The sequence below is a fragment of the Emydura macquarii genome, unplaced genomic scaffold (assembly GCF_026122565.2).
Source record: "Emydura macquarii macquarii isolate MOO-44397 ecotype Brisbane River unplaced genomic scaffold, CSIRO-AGI_Emac_v2 contig_238, whole genome shotgun sequence".
Classification (NCBI taxonomy): Eukaryota; Metazoa; Chordata; order Testudines; family Chelidae; genus Emydura; species Emydura macquarii.
Window position 1 is genome coordinate 1 of NW_027130375.1, and position 13669 is coordinate 13669.

The 13669-nt window shown below is 51.1% G+C and overlaps 1 non-coding gene and 2 pseudogenes across 1 annotated transcript; 2 read left to right on the plus strand and 1 right to left on the minus strand.

Annotated features, from left to right (window-relative positions):
* The first annotated feature begins 4556 nt into the window (after nucleotides 1–4556).
* LOC137153383 (U2 spliceosomal RNA) lies at nucleotides 4557–4751 on the plus strand. The gene has a single exon (XR_010919787.1). It is a non-coding gene; the product is annotated as a U2 spliceosomal RNA (small nuclear RNA).
* Nucleotides 4752–5714: 963 nt separating this feature from the next.
* Nucleotides 5715–9307, minus strand: LOC137153380 (antigen-presenting glycoprotein CD1d-like; annotated as a pseudogene).
* A 1000-nt stretch (nucleotides 9308–10307) lies between these two features.
* Nucleotides 10308–10481, plus strand: LOC137153387 (U2 spliceosomal RNA; annotated as a pseudogene).
* The last annotated feature ends 3188 nt before the right edge of the window (nucleotides 10482–13669 follow it).

Consider the following 13669-nt stretch of genomic DNA (forward strand, 5'->3'; position numbering starts at 1 on the left):
GAGACCCTGGGCTCCGGAGGTAGATTCTGTCTTTTTATTCTGCGTCTGTGCAGCACCTGGCACCAGGGGTCTTGGGCACAAATGGGGCTGCTCAACCCTGCGGTAATAGAGCAATAATTATATTCCTGGTTGTGAAGGGGAAGTGCGCTGGAGCAAGGGGATGAGGACTGAGTGTGGATTCTGGTGTGCTATCCCAAGCTCTGGGAGGAGAGCAGGGTCTAGTGGATTAGTGTCAGGGGAGGGCTGGGAGCCAGGACTCTTGGGTTCTCTCCCTACATCTGGAAGGAGAATGGAGATGCTTAAATAAAACCTGCTCAGTGAATGTAAACAAGTGTAAATTATTTATTGCCATCTGCATAGCACCACTGGACCCTCCCCCCGCGGCCCGTTGCAGGTCCCCACAGTCATTGCTTTGAGTCAAATCAGCCTGTGGTAGGATCCCAGAGCCAAAGAGAGACGCCTTCCTCTTTTCACTTGGGATCACAGGCTCTTGGAGGATCTTCTATAGGCAGGTCTGTCAGCGAAAGGGAATGGGGGGGCTGGGCTGGGGCAGGAGCAGGAAAGGGTTAACACAGGTCACCCCAGGAGACCTGCTGGGACTGAAGGATAGGGACGGTTCCCCAGGCAGGGGCAGCAGAGGCTGGAACTTGGCAGGAAGCAGTCAGGGATGGAAAGGGACCTGCCCCAAGTTCTGCAGTCATGCTCCGCCAGAGATCACTGCTCCCAGGGGGGAATGGGTGGAAAATAGGCTGGGGACGCTAGCTCCAGTGGACTCTCGCTGAAGGGGGCAGTGGAGCAGGAAGTGCAGACCAGCAGCCTTAGGGGATGGGGACACCCCAGACACAGGTGCTAGTTAGCAGCAGGTTTGGAGGAGCTGTGCTGGGGGGGCTGAGTTGAGAAGGGAGCCACTTCTCAGCTCCAAATTAGGACCTCCTGAGTTTTAGCTCATCCCTCTCCCATCAGCTTCATCTCTGTGTTCCAGGAAAATTTACCTAATTGATACTAATGATTCCAGAACATAGTCAAGGAACGTTGGAGGCCAACCACAGCCATCCATGTCGACGTGACTCAACCAAACCCCACATCAATCCCTGGAAAAGGAAAACATATGATCTAATTGCAGTTAAACAAATCACCAGCTGGCTTTGGTTTATTAACAAGTATGCAAATTTAGACTTATATTTATTGACCCAAAATGAAAGATGATCCCCAGAGTCTTGAGATCCTGTGGTGAGTTTCTGTGATCTAACATGCTGCCGGTTTTTCATCTGTCTAGACATGAGTCCATCAGGCTGGTACAAAACTGGTGAAGAATCTTCTAGCAGTCCCAACAAACAGGGAGTGATTTTCATGCTTAAGTAGATGGGGTCCCTCAAGACTTAGTCAGAGCCCAGGATCTTAATTAGCCTGAGGTGTACGACTGAGATGCACATTACTTAGCACAGCTCTTAGTGATAAACAGCTCACAATTGGTACATCAGGGACAACATCACCAGGGATACTTCTGGGCACTTACTGATTCAGCCTGAGGCATCAGTTCTTTTAACAGCACCATGATAGTTGCTTGGTCATTCAACATAAAATATTGCTGTTCAACCTCAAATATCATCTTCAAACGCCCACTCCAGCACATTGTCACAAAATGGCCTTTTCACAATACATTCCTCTCTGTTGATCAGCCAAACTATCACCACAGAACAAACCTCAACTTATATTACCCCCAGGAGGACCTGGTTGGGAACTGATTGTTCAGTTAGGCAGGGAAACTCCATTGTTCCTGATTGGTTAGAATTCCCAATTTTGATTGGCTCATTGGTCCTATTTTTCCACGAATCCAGGACTTCCCTTTTCGATCTTGGGCTCCTGCTCTAACAACTGAGCAAGTCTCGCTCCCTCTCTAGCTGGGGATTGACTGGGAGGGGCTGGTGGTGAAAGTCACTGGCAACATCAACCACCCCTTTCTGAGACCCCTGTGGAATAAAACAGTCCAGACAGATTCCTGCCGAGAGTCACATTTTCATTTTGTGTAAGCTGGGTCTGGATGAGAATGAGCTCCCCCCTCACATCTAGTGATGAGCTGGGGGCAATAGATTTCAGGATCAGACTATATTTGCATAAACACAACTACTCTGCCTGCCTATTCAGCAGACTGAGCTGCCTTGCCAAAGTGATCAATTCACACATCTCAGAACCGATGTGGAAAGTGCTATGTTTATGGGAGAGTTTCTCCTGCTGACATGCTTAGCAGCTCACCAAGGCAGGAGTTATTAAGCCAAAGGGAGAACTCTCTCCCATCAGCTTAGAGCATCTTCCCAAGAAAAGCTACAGCGGTGCAGCTGTATCAGTGCTGCTCTAAGTGATGTAGTGTAGACAAAGCCTGATAATTCTATAAACCATTTCACCCTCCTGCTCTCTATTATTTAAAGACAGAGCTGATTAGACTCAGTTGAGAATCTTTTGTTTTGTTTAATGATCACTAGAGCTGAAATTGCTGTTAATCAGACCTAAGTGCTCAGCCCTAGACCTGCTGTGAGATGGTGTTTCAGTGAAACGACTGCTCAGCCTGTAATAGAAGTGAGGTTTCCCTGCTAAGTGCTGACTCACTGAGAGCTGGGTGAAGACCTCAAGATGTGGCATCACAGAGGTTGCAGTAGAGGGGCAGGTGACAACAGAGAAAGCGATGGTGAAGCGGCCAACAGTGGTGGAGCAAACAACAGCACAGCAGTGGCAGTGGGCAGAGACAAGGAGAATCAGCGGTGGCTACGGTGGCCAGTTGCCGTGGCCATGGCAGCAACAGCGGAGGTCTCACTCGATGCGCTTTCTGCTACCTCCCCCCACCATGGTGGGAGGTGAAGTCACGTAAATGCACCGCCAAACTCTGGGTCTTTGCTGGCCAAGGACTGCAACTGTGAGTGGGGTACAGCGGAGGCAGGGGGTGTTAAAGGAACATTTGTTTGTCAGACTTTCACAGCACAAGGTGAGAAACTGAGGCAAAGGACACAGCCCAATGTACTCTGGGGTGGGCGTTTTGTACAGGGCCGTATGCTTATGAATCGTGGTTGTGGTATTTTACCAGATTCATTCCGGGTTCCTTTCCCCCTTTTTATTAAAAGTTTTCTTTGCTCTACACAGCTCAGTGTCTGCGAGAGGGGAAGCATTGCCTCTTAGAGGTGCCCGAGGCTGGTGGTTAATTTTCCCAGATTACTGGGTGGGGGCTCAAGCCAGTTCAGTGCTGTATTGTTAAGAGGAGCCCCTGGATATTTAACCTGGCCCTTGCTGCTGCTGACTCCGCCTGGCAGAAAGGTTCCATTTGTACAGCAAGGGCATGCAGCGAAAGGCCATCAGAGCCTCCACTGCAGGGCCTGGCTGGGATAATCTTGCAGTTACAAAGCCAGACTGGAGTCAGGGCAGCTGGGTTCTTTTTCCAGCTCTGCTGCGGTTGTACTGTGTGACCTCGGGCAGGTCACATCACTTCCCTTTTCCTTCTCTCTGCAACACGGGTTAATGGTAGTTGCTTGCTTGGCTGGCGTGGTAGCTGTCAGTGCAAACCTAAAACCATGTATGGAAATGGTGAGAAACCACAGTCTGCACAGCCCCAGTGCTAACAAGTGACCTTGTGGAAGTAAAGCAGCACGTTTAGTCTTATTGTCTTACTCTTAATTAAGTGTCAGCTCATGAGAGCTCTTGGAGTTTCTACTTCATTGTTCTTTGAAGCTCAGTTAAGCAGCTGCTTACTTTATTTACAGTTGATCTTATTCCCTTCCTTTGACTTTGGGAAGACCTCAATGTTTTAATCTAGGAAACAGTCTGTAAATATTTTGCCTAGATTAGGAACAGTTTACAAGAACAGAAGAGGAGCAAAGTTGTGGCACTTTGAGTCAAATTCCTAGAGTTTAAGGGCAGAAGGAACCCCCAGATCATCCGAGCTGACTACACTTCCCAGGCCAGGCCACTACCCCCCACCCAGGCACTGCTGCAAAGAGTGCAATCATCTGGAGACTAAACTCTTGTCTGCCACAGGCCACGAATCGGAAGGACTGAAGTGCACCAATGCCCGAGGCCTAGCAATGGCAAATGGCAGGGAATTGAGTTGGTGAGCTCTCTACACCCAGATGATTCCAGCAAGCGACCCACACCCCATGCTGATTGCATGTGTCGGCTGGCTCTGCCAGAGCTGAAGCGCACAGGGACTGCGGCAGGGCACCGGGACACAGTTTCCTGAGCTGTGTCGCTGTAAGAGTTAAGGGTGAAGATGACGTACATGGACATGGGCGGGTATATGCACATTAGGAGCATCTGGTGGCAGCTGCAGGGAAACCAGCGAGAGGAACCAGACTACGGAGGCTGACAGAATTCTCTGTCTTTGAGCTGAATTCGGTGTAAAGAGTTCTTGCTTTCAGTGAGGGCAAGGGAGTCACTTGGGGGCAACAACTGCCACTGAGTTACGTCACTGTCAAAGTCTTGTTCACGGTGTCCGGTGCCGGTCTGCCAGCTCTTCATTGTGATGTAGAAAACAATGGAAGCAGGAGGGCTGCATAGTTCTGCCACTTAAAAGTATTACTTCTCCACCTTCAGTGGCTAAGATCAAATGCGGTATCTGTTCTTATCAGTGTAATATATCTGATATGTTCTCTATTTGAGATTTCTTTATTAAATGGATTTTTGGAACAGGGAGATAGAATAGGAGCTTGCTCTGTCCACTCCATGTATCAATCTGGTATTGCAGTTTTTCCAGGAATGGTGCACTTCCCCTTGGGGACAATTTTCTGGTTTAATAAAAGAGATGAACTTGGTTGTTGTGTTCAGAAAAAGGTAGTGTTTCTGAATACTTGGTAAGGCTTCAGTGGAGTGTTTACATTTTAGTCTTCTTTAAATGCTAAGAGAGCTTTTAGGGTTTCTACTTTACTGTTCTTTGAAGCTTAGTTAAGCAGCTGCATTTACTTTGTTTGCTGTTGGTCTCTGGTGATGTTTCACAACAGAAGAGAATTGTTCCCTGCCTTTCATCTTGAGAAAACCTCACTGACACTGTTATAGTTTAGGACACAGTCTCTTTAACAGTTTTGCCCAGATTAGGAATAGTTTATAGGAGCAGTTTTTACCCCATCTTTTATACTGGCTGGCTCTCATGTAAGTCTATGGGCCTGGCTGTGTCATGCAGCCTCTTCTATGTCCAGTGTGGTTGTTAATCACCAGCTAACTGCAAGCATGACTATTCTCTAATTTCTGTACTTTGTGTGATCCCAGGGTGGCTCCTTCTGAACTTTAGGGTCATTTTTTTTTGCACTTTAGGGTCTTCGATGTGCATTCTTCATCTTTTCAGGTCAGGATGGCAGTCTGCATCTTTACTCCCCTTTTTGTTGTTTGAGCAGTTTAGGTTGGTCTTTTTATGCCCTGCACATACATTCCACACACACACACACACACACACACACACACACAAAGAGAACGTATCAAGATATGGTTAGGTTCAATAGTACAAGCTCCAGGAGAGAGCTTACTTCAAGAAACTAAAAAGATGGAGTCCACTTATGCCACGCTAAACAGTACTATACCATTATCCGAATGGTAAAGGAGAAAGTATAACGGTACATCCCCACAGGCTCCACCCGCCCCCTCTGCTGCCCTGCTCCCCAGTCCCACTGCCTGGATCCAGCCCCATTCTGCTCAGGACATGTAGGAAAAAACCGCAGAGACCAGGAGGGACGTGCACCTACCCCACGGGATCAGCAGGCTCTGGCCCCCCAGGCTGCTGTGATCCACCCGCCAGGCGTAGCTGTGCCCATCGTCTGGCTCCATGGCCAGGGAGCTGCGCAGCTGATAAGTCTGGTCAGCACTGGGCAGGATCTTGGTGGAGTTCAGCCGCCAACCTGGCGCCACCTCCTCCCCGTCCTGCAGCCAGGCCACATGGACGGGCCGGAGGTAGAAACCGGTGACCCGACAAACCAGCAGTAACAGCGCGGGGGTCCCAGCTGGGGGAGGCTCTCGGGCAAACACCATGGCAATGAAACGCTCTGAGACAAAAGAGGGAGAGAAACAGGGCAGGGGAGAGGGGACAATTCAGTCTGAGCCTCAGGGATTCACTAGCCAAGCACAGCTCCATTTCACGGGGTCAGGTGTTGGCCCAGCTATGCTGGACAGGTCTCAGCTCTGCCCCCTGAAGTGACTAGTGGGTGATAGGATCCCCCTTCACTTCCTGTCCTAAACTGCCATGCAGTGCGGCTATGAAATAGCTACTGCGCTCCACCCCAGATACAGCTGCATTTGTACATAAGGCAAGGGGTCTGTATATCAACATCCTAGAGGTGGCTGCAAATGAGTGAGTGAGGAGTGGTGTCCACGTTCACCTTGCCTCTGCAGAGACTCTTTCCCATGCTGGAAAAAGCTCTTGATCTCATTGACACAAGCTGTTCTCAGGAGTAACTAAAGCGTGATGGTCATGCCTCTGTCCCGGGTGAGAAGGTCCTGCACGTAGAGCAACACCTTGCGCTGCAGCCGAGGGACCCGGATGCCTGCATCCACGTTGAAGCTCCTCATGTGGTCGCCATTCACCGCGTCATCAAAGAATCCCCTCGAGGTGCCATTGGGGTGGAGCTGGCAGCCAATGGAGGCCTGGATAACAAAGGGGTCTGGAACAGGAAGAACAGGTGGGATCAGGATGAGTCGTGCGGAGGTCACCAGGGGTGAGGGGTGGAGGGCAGAACTAGAGAGATGGGGTGGGGAATAAATACATGAGAGATGCAGTGACGATGATTGGCCACAAGATGGCGGCAGGCTTGTGGGGTGGCCCTGACTGAAGTTAAGGATACATTGCGATGTCTGTTGAAAGCTGATTTTTCAAAGTACTCCAGCTCTGAGGTCCACATGCGCAGTCAGATTGGCTCAGCAATCACTGTGCTACTTGGGGGCCTGAGGCAGAGTTTGTGGTGCAAATTTGGGGTCAGTTGGTCATAGGGATCATGAGACACAGACAGTTCACAGCTTTGTGCGTGATCCTTTCCTCAGCGTCTCGTCAGGGTGTGACACACTGAGTCCCACACTCACTTAGCAGAAGACTCTGTAACCTCTGAACCCCAGGTTCAGCTACAGAGTATCAGACGTAAAAAATGGTAACATCCATAGACCAGTCGGAGAGCACTTCAATCTCCCAGGACACTCTGTAGCTGACTTGAAAGTTGCCAAACTTCTGCAAAAAAACTTCAAAAACAAACTTCAGCGAGAAACTGCAGAGCTGGAACTCATCTGCAAACTTGACACAATCAAACTGGGTGTGAACAGGGACTTGGCATGGTTATATCACATTATAAGTAATTGACACTGTTCACACATTCTCACCTTCTAATCAATGGTTGTGAATAGGCCTCATCTACTCTAACTGAATGGACTTTGCTAACACCTACCCTCCCCTCTGTTGTTCCTTACCCTGGGATGTATATATATACCTCCTATCTGATTTCTATTTCTTACATCTGACAAAGTGGGTTGCAGCCCACGAAAGCTTATGTCTGCAGAAATTAAATGTGTTAGTCTTTAAAGCCAGATACCCAAGAAAGAATTCTCTGTAATAACTCAGAACCCGCCCCATGAAATGTCCCCTCCCAGGCCATTGGCATATCTACCACCAGTAGCCAAAAATCAGTTCATTGCCCAACTAGGCTGTACTATCGTACCATTCCCTCCATTCATTTATCAAGCTCAGTTTTGAAGCCACCTTAGTGTTTTGCCCCCACTGCTCCCCTAGGAAGGCTGTTCTAGAACTTCACTCCTCTGATAGTTTGAAACCTGAGTCTAATTTCAAGTCTAAACTTTCTGATGGTCAGTTTATAGCCATTAGTTACCCTAGACCCTTAGTGATTCATAAGCTCTTTCTGCTGCGCACTGGCACTTAGTGATTCATCAGTTCTTTCCGTGGTGTGCTAGGCGCTTGGTTATTTGTCAGCTCTTTCGGCTGCGTGCTAGTGCTGATTTGTCAACTCTTCAGCAGTGCGTTTGCTATTAGTGATTCGTCAGTTCTTTCAGCAGCATGCTTGCGCTTAGTGATTTGTCAACTCTTTTAGTGGCATGCGATGCACTGAATAATTCGGCCTCATGCATCAGCTGTTCCAGCAAGTGTACTAATTGAGCAGATATTTCAGTGCAGCACCAGATGCTTTCTAATTCATCAGCTGATGTAGCCTCAAACATCAGATTTTCAACAGCAGGCTAGACACACACCAACTTATCTTCAAATATCAGCTCTTCTATCAGCATTATTCTAGGTGCTGAGTTATTCGGCCTAAAACCTCACCTTTCAGCCTCAGGAATCAGCTTCCCACTTCTACCCACATCATATTTCAGAAGACTAGTCTTCTCAAAATCTTTTCCTCTTTGTATTGATCAGCCAAACTATCGTCTACAAAGGAAACCTCCTCTTATAGTGCCCCTTAGATGACCTGGTTGGGAACTGATTGTTCAGTTAGGCAATTCCTTTGCTCCTGATTGGTCAGAATTCCCCGTTTTGATTGGTTCTAAGCAAACCTTGCTCATTGGTCCGCTTTTTCCACCAATCCAGGACTTCCCTTTTCGATCTTCGCCTCCTGCTCTAACAACTGAGCAAGTCTCCCTCCCTCTCTAACAGGGGATTGACTGGGAGGGGCTGGTCATGAAAGTCACTGGCAACAACAACCCCCCCTTTCTGAGACCCCTGTGGAATAAAACAGTCCAGACAGAGTCCACTGGAGCTAGCGTCCCCAGCCTTTTTTCCACTTGTTCCCCCCTGGCAGCAGTGATCTCTGGTGGAGCATGACCACAGAACCTGGGGCAGGTCCCTTTCCATCACCGGCTGCTCCCTGCTTTCTGCCCGGCTCCAGCCTGTGCTGCCCCTGCGTTCGCGCTCTCCCCTGACTTTTTTGTGTTAAGAACAGTTTGTGAATTCCCCGACTTTTGTAATTCGCCGCTGCTTCTCTTTTTTTGGAGTGGGTCCCTAGAGCTGCTTTGCAGGGACGTGGTGTCTCTGTGGTTCTGCTACACAGCGCACCGCTTCCAGCTGGGGGTCAGCTCAGAACCGGGCGGGGCTCATGGAGCGCTTCCGTTGAGCGGCGCGGTCAGTGGCCGATGCCCGCCGGGGTGCGAGTTCGAGCCGGCTCTGCGAGTTCAGAAAGGGGCAGCAGGGCCGCCGCGGGGGTGACCACATCTCCTGACTGGACAGGGACAGTGCCCGTGCTCCGGGCTCCGTTTTACAGAGGCGCCCGTCACCCGCAGCCAGCCCCGCCCCGCCCCGATCGTTCACGCTCGCCGTCTGGCCGCCCTGGCTGCGGCACGGCGCCGGCATTTCCCCGGCCCGGCGTCCGGGGAGAGTAAACGGATTGCGCTCTGCCGGAGGGCGGGATTACGCAGATTAGGAGCGTCTGGCGGCAGGCAGGGACGGGAGCCCAGCGAGATGGACCGAACTCCCCAGGCCGAAAGAACCCTCTGTGTTTGGGCCGAGCTTCGCGTCGGTCTCGCACTGCCAGTGCTCGCAGCGGAGCCGATTCGGGGCAGCGATCGGCCACTGAGGAGCGTCGTTCTGAATGTCCTGCGAGCGGCGTGTGCCGCCGGGCTGCTGGTGGTTCCCTGTGATATTGAAAGTGGTGGGAGCAGGGGGGATGCAGAGCGTTCGGGTATTTCTGGTATTGTTTCCCGGACTTATAACTAAAATCATCTATATCTTTTTTTTTCTCTGATTACTGTTTAGTTGTATTTATCTGGCGTTTGTGTTGGGGACGATGAGTTTTCTGATTTTATCAGACTAATTAATTTTTGGAATGTTGTGGTTGCTGTATGGAATAGAATCCACTTTACACATCGACTTGATATCGCAGTGATTCCAAGAACGGTGTCTTTCCTTTCTGGTGAGAACGGTCTAGTAAAAAACAGAAAAAAGTAGTAGTTTGAATCGTGTGTACGGTCTTTTGTTGGTTATTCAGACTGTCAAATTATTGCTTCTCCGTTTGCGGTTCTGCAGTTCATTTTTCATTTATGTTTTTTTTTTTGTTTCCTATTTAACTCTGTCTTTGTGGCTAATTTTTGTCTTACATCTAGACGACCAGACACTCTTTTACATAAACTCTTGTTCTGTTAGTTTTTTAAACATTATCCTTAATAAAGCATCTTAAATCTGCTTTCTTATCAGTTTGACATCTGACACGTTAACTGTCAAAGGGATTACTCTCCATCTGGGACACCACAGGTTATGCTTTCCTTGGCTCCAACTCCCCACCCAACACTGTACCTGCGGATAATATGTACATTATGCTCGGATGCCGAGAAACTTGCTTAAGCTCAGGTGCCTGATCATTTCTAAAAAAAAATAACGTTTTGAACTCTGTTCCATCAGTTTTTTACTAGCTGGTGTGTTCTCTAGCTGAGAACTCTGTATTACATGGAGTTTTTGGAACAGGGGCTTGCTCCGTCCACTCCACGCATCACCTTGGTATTGCAGTACTTCTGGGGATGGTGCCCCTCCCCCTGGGGAGAGCAAGCTGGTGAAAAACAAGAGAAAAATAGTCCCAGTGCACAATATGCGTGTCTGTGTGTTAATTATACGCTGATTTTATTGGCCTTTAATCCTTCAGTGGGGCTTTTAGTGTCTGGTGTCTCAACGTGAGAACGTTGCTGTTCCCTGCCTTTCCCCGCATCTGGGTTTAATTTCAGGAACAGTCTCTGCAGATGTGTTACCCACACTAGGCGGAGTGCCTAGGGAAGAAGAGAAGCAAGGGTGCGTCAGACTCCTAGAGTTTAAAGCCAGATGGGCGAGGTGCGCTGTGTGGGGGTTTCACAGAGGGTAGATTTCTGAGGGGGTGGCACGGCTCAGTCCAAAGACTGGAGTAGCAGGGACATTAGAGGTAAAACACTGACGAATGGAGGAGGAGTGGAATTGGATGATGTGACTGCCCACCCGGGGGAGCACCTGGGCTGGAGCCAGCCTCTGCCCAGTGCAGGGGCTGAGGTGGGCTAGCCAGAAAATAGGTGCCCCAACTCCTCTCCATGGCCCTGCCTTCTGCTGCTCCTTCTCTGGGAAGTGCCATTCCTCAGTAGCTCCACTTCCTCCTCCCACAAGTGCCCCCGCTTGCGTGGCACCCTGGCCAGATTAGAAGGGGCAGCAGGACAGTGCAGCTCGGCTCCCGTTCTGGCTGGTGCCATGGTGCGGGCGGCTGCGGCCCTCCCACTCTCCTCCAGCTGCGGCTGGTGTCCTGGAGCTCGGGACCTGTTGCCCCTGTCACTCTCTGAGCGGGCTGCAAGAAGTGAGTGAATCCAGGCCGCTCTGGACAGCGCCCACAAATCCAGGTTTGCAGTGCAGAGAAAACGCAGCGACCCCCCCCCCCCCCCCCCCCCACACACACACCACCACCAACTGCCATACGCTGCATGAACAGAATGCCATGGGACCGGATGCAATGCACCCGAGGGTGCTCTGGGAGTTGGCTGATGTGATTTCAGAGCCATTGGTTATTATCTTTGAAAGCTTGTGGCAACAGGGGGAGGTCCCTGATGACTGGAAAAAGCAAATATAGTGCCCATCTTCAAGAAAGGGCGGAAAGGGGATCCAGGGAACTACAGACCAGTTAGCCTTATCTCAATCCCTGGAAAAATCATGGAGCAGGGCCTTAAGGAATCTGTTTTAAGGCACTTGGAAGCAAGGAAGGTGATCAGGAACGGTCAACATGGATTCACGAAGGGCAAGTCATGCCTGACCAACCTGATTGCTTTCTATGAAGAGGTGACTGGCCCTGTGGATGTGGGGAAAGCGGTGGACGTGATATACCTTGACTTTAGCAAAGCTTTTGATATGGTCACTCACAGTATTCTTATCAGCAAGTTAAAGATGTATGGGTTGGATGAATGGACTATAAAATGGACAGAGAACTGGCTAGAGCCTAGGGCTCAATGAGTAGTGATCAACGACTCCATGTCTAGCTGGCAGCCGGTCACATGAGGAGTGCCCCAGGGGTCAGTCCTGGGGCCAGTTTTGTTCAACATCTTCATTAATGGTCTGGAGGATGTGGTAGATTGCACCCATAGCAAGTTCGCAGATGACACTAAGATGGGAGGAGAGGGAGGAGTGGTAGATACCCTGGAAGGTAGGAATAGGACACAGAAGGACCTAAACAGTCTGTGAGTTACAACCCTCCCATGAATTGGAGCCCTAAGTACCTGCCTGGGTAATCTGGACCCTGAGTGGGGGACGCTCTCCATTGTCAGTCAGGGTTGGGCCCTTTGCCCCAGGGCAGTACTAGGAGACCTGTGGTAGAGTGAGCGGGATGGGGCTCTGGAGGGGTGTCTGTGCCTGGGAAGTCAGGGCTGGCCCCGATGCCCTCCTGTGGTGCTGGGGGGCTGTGCTGGGGGCAGCGATACCCCAGGCTGGAGGAGGCGGAGGGGGGCATCTCACACACACTGAGCCTGGGACAGGGCCTGGTTCTGATCATGCTGCTGGGGATCCCCGCCCACACTGGCTCGCTCCCTGACTCATACTGCCCTCATTGGCTCAGCGCTGGCAGCTGCGGGCACAGAGCTGGGCGGAGACAAAGAGAGAAGTTGGAGGAGGGACGTGAGCCCTGGAAAGGAACTGAGAGCACGTGGGCGACCCCAAACCCCTCGTCCCGCTGCCCTGACGCCCGCCAGAGCCCGCATCCCCCTTCTCCTGCCAGGATGCTGGTCCCTCTGCTGCTCCTCCCCTGGGCATGGGGGGCCCTGGCTGACAGTGAGACCCCCCTTCCCTTTTTGCTCCCCACAGCCTCCCCTGCTCTGCCCCCAGAGATCTCTCACACTCCGGTTGCTTAAAACCACTGTCTTCCACAATACCACTTCTGGAGACAGAGGGAATGGTCCTGCTGGGTGACCTAGAGACCCACTCTGGACCCCCGTAACACCTGCAGGATCCCTTCCTCCAGCCCTGGGCCTGGGCCTGACCCCGAAGGAGTGGCAAATCCTGGAGACAGTGATCTGTCGCCACCTGTCCAGCTTCATCCGTCTGGTGCACAGAGTGATTAAGGATGCAGGAGAGCGCTGTGAGTATGGGGCGGGCTGAGGGGACCCTTCCATCACCCAGCAGGACGCTGACACACTCACAGAAGCAACTCAGTGTGTCCTGACAGCCAGTCCTTGGCCCTTAGGCTGAATGGGGCTGGTGCCCCGTAGAGGGAAAAGGCCCCGTTTCCTCTTCTCCACCCCACTGAGCCAGTCCCCAGCTCTGGGACCTGATTTAAGCCTGGGCCCTCTAGAAGGGAAAGGCCCCGTGTCCCGTTCCCTGACCATGGCTCCTGATCTTTAGAACCATGGGCCCTACCAAAGGCCTTTGTTGAAGGAGGGGGAAGGGTGCTCACGGTGCCACCTGCTCTGCCTGGAAGTTGAAAACTGACACCTCTGGGGAGCATGAAACCCCCAGCACAAGAATTGGAAGCAGGAAGTAAGAGCTAAGATAATGCCTCCCCCACCCTCACAGCCAGCTCTGCCAGGGGATGGGACAGACCCCAGCACTCCTCTTCCCAGGTCCTCAGCCCAGGGTCTGCGCTTGGGGGTCTGATGTGAGTACCGAAAAGGAGATCCTTGGGGAGACTTTCTCTCAGGAACCCCTTAACCAACTGTCCCCACATATTCTTCCCTGCACCTTGCCATGCCACAGCTAGTCTCAGGGCAATCTGCCTGTGCGTGTGCG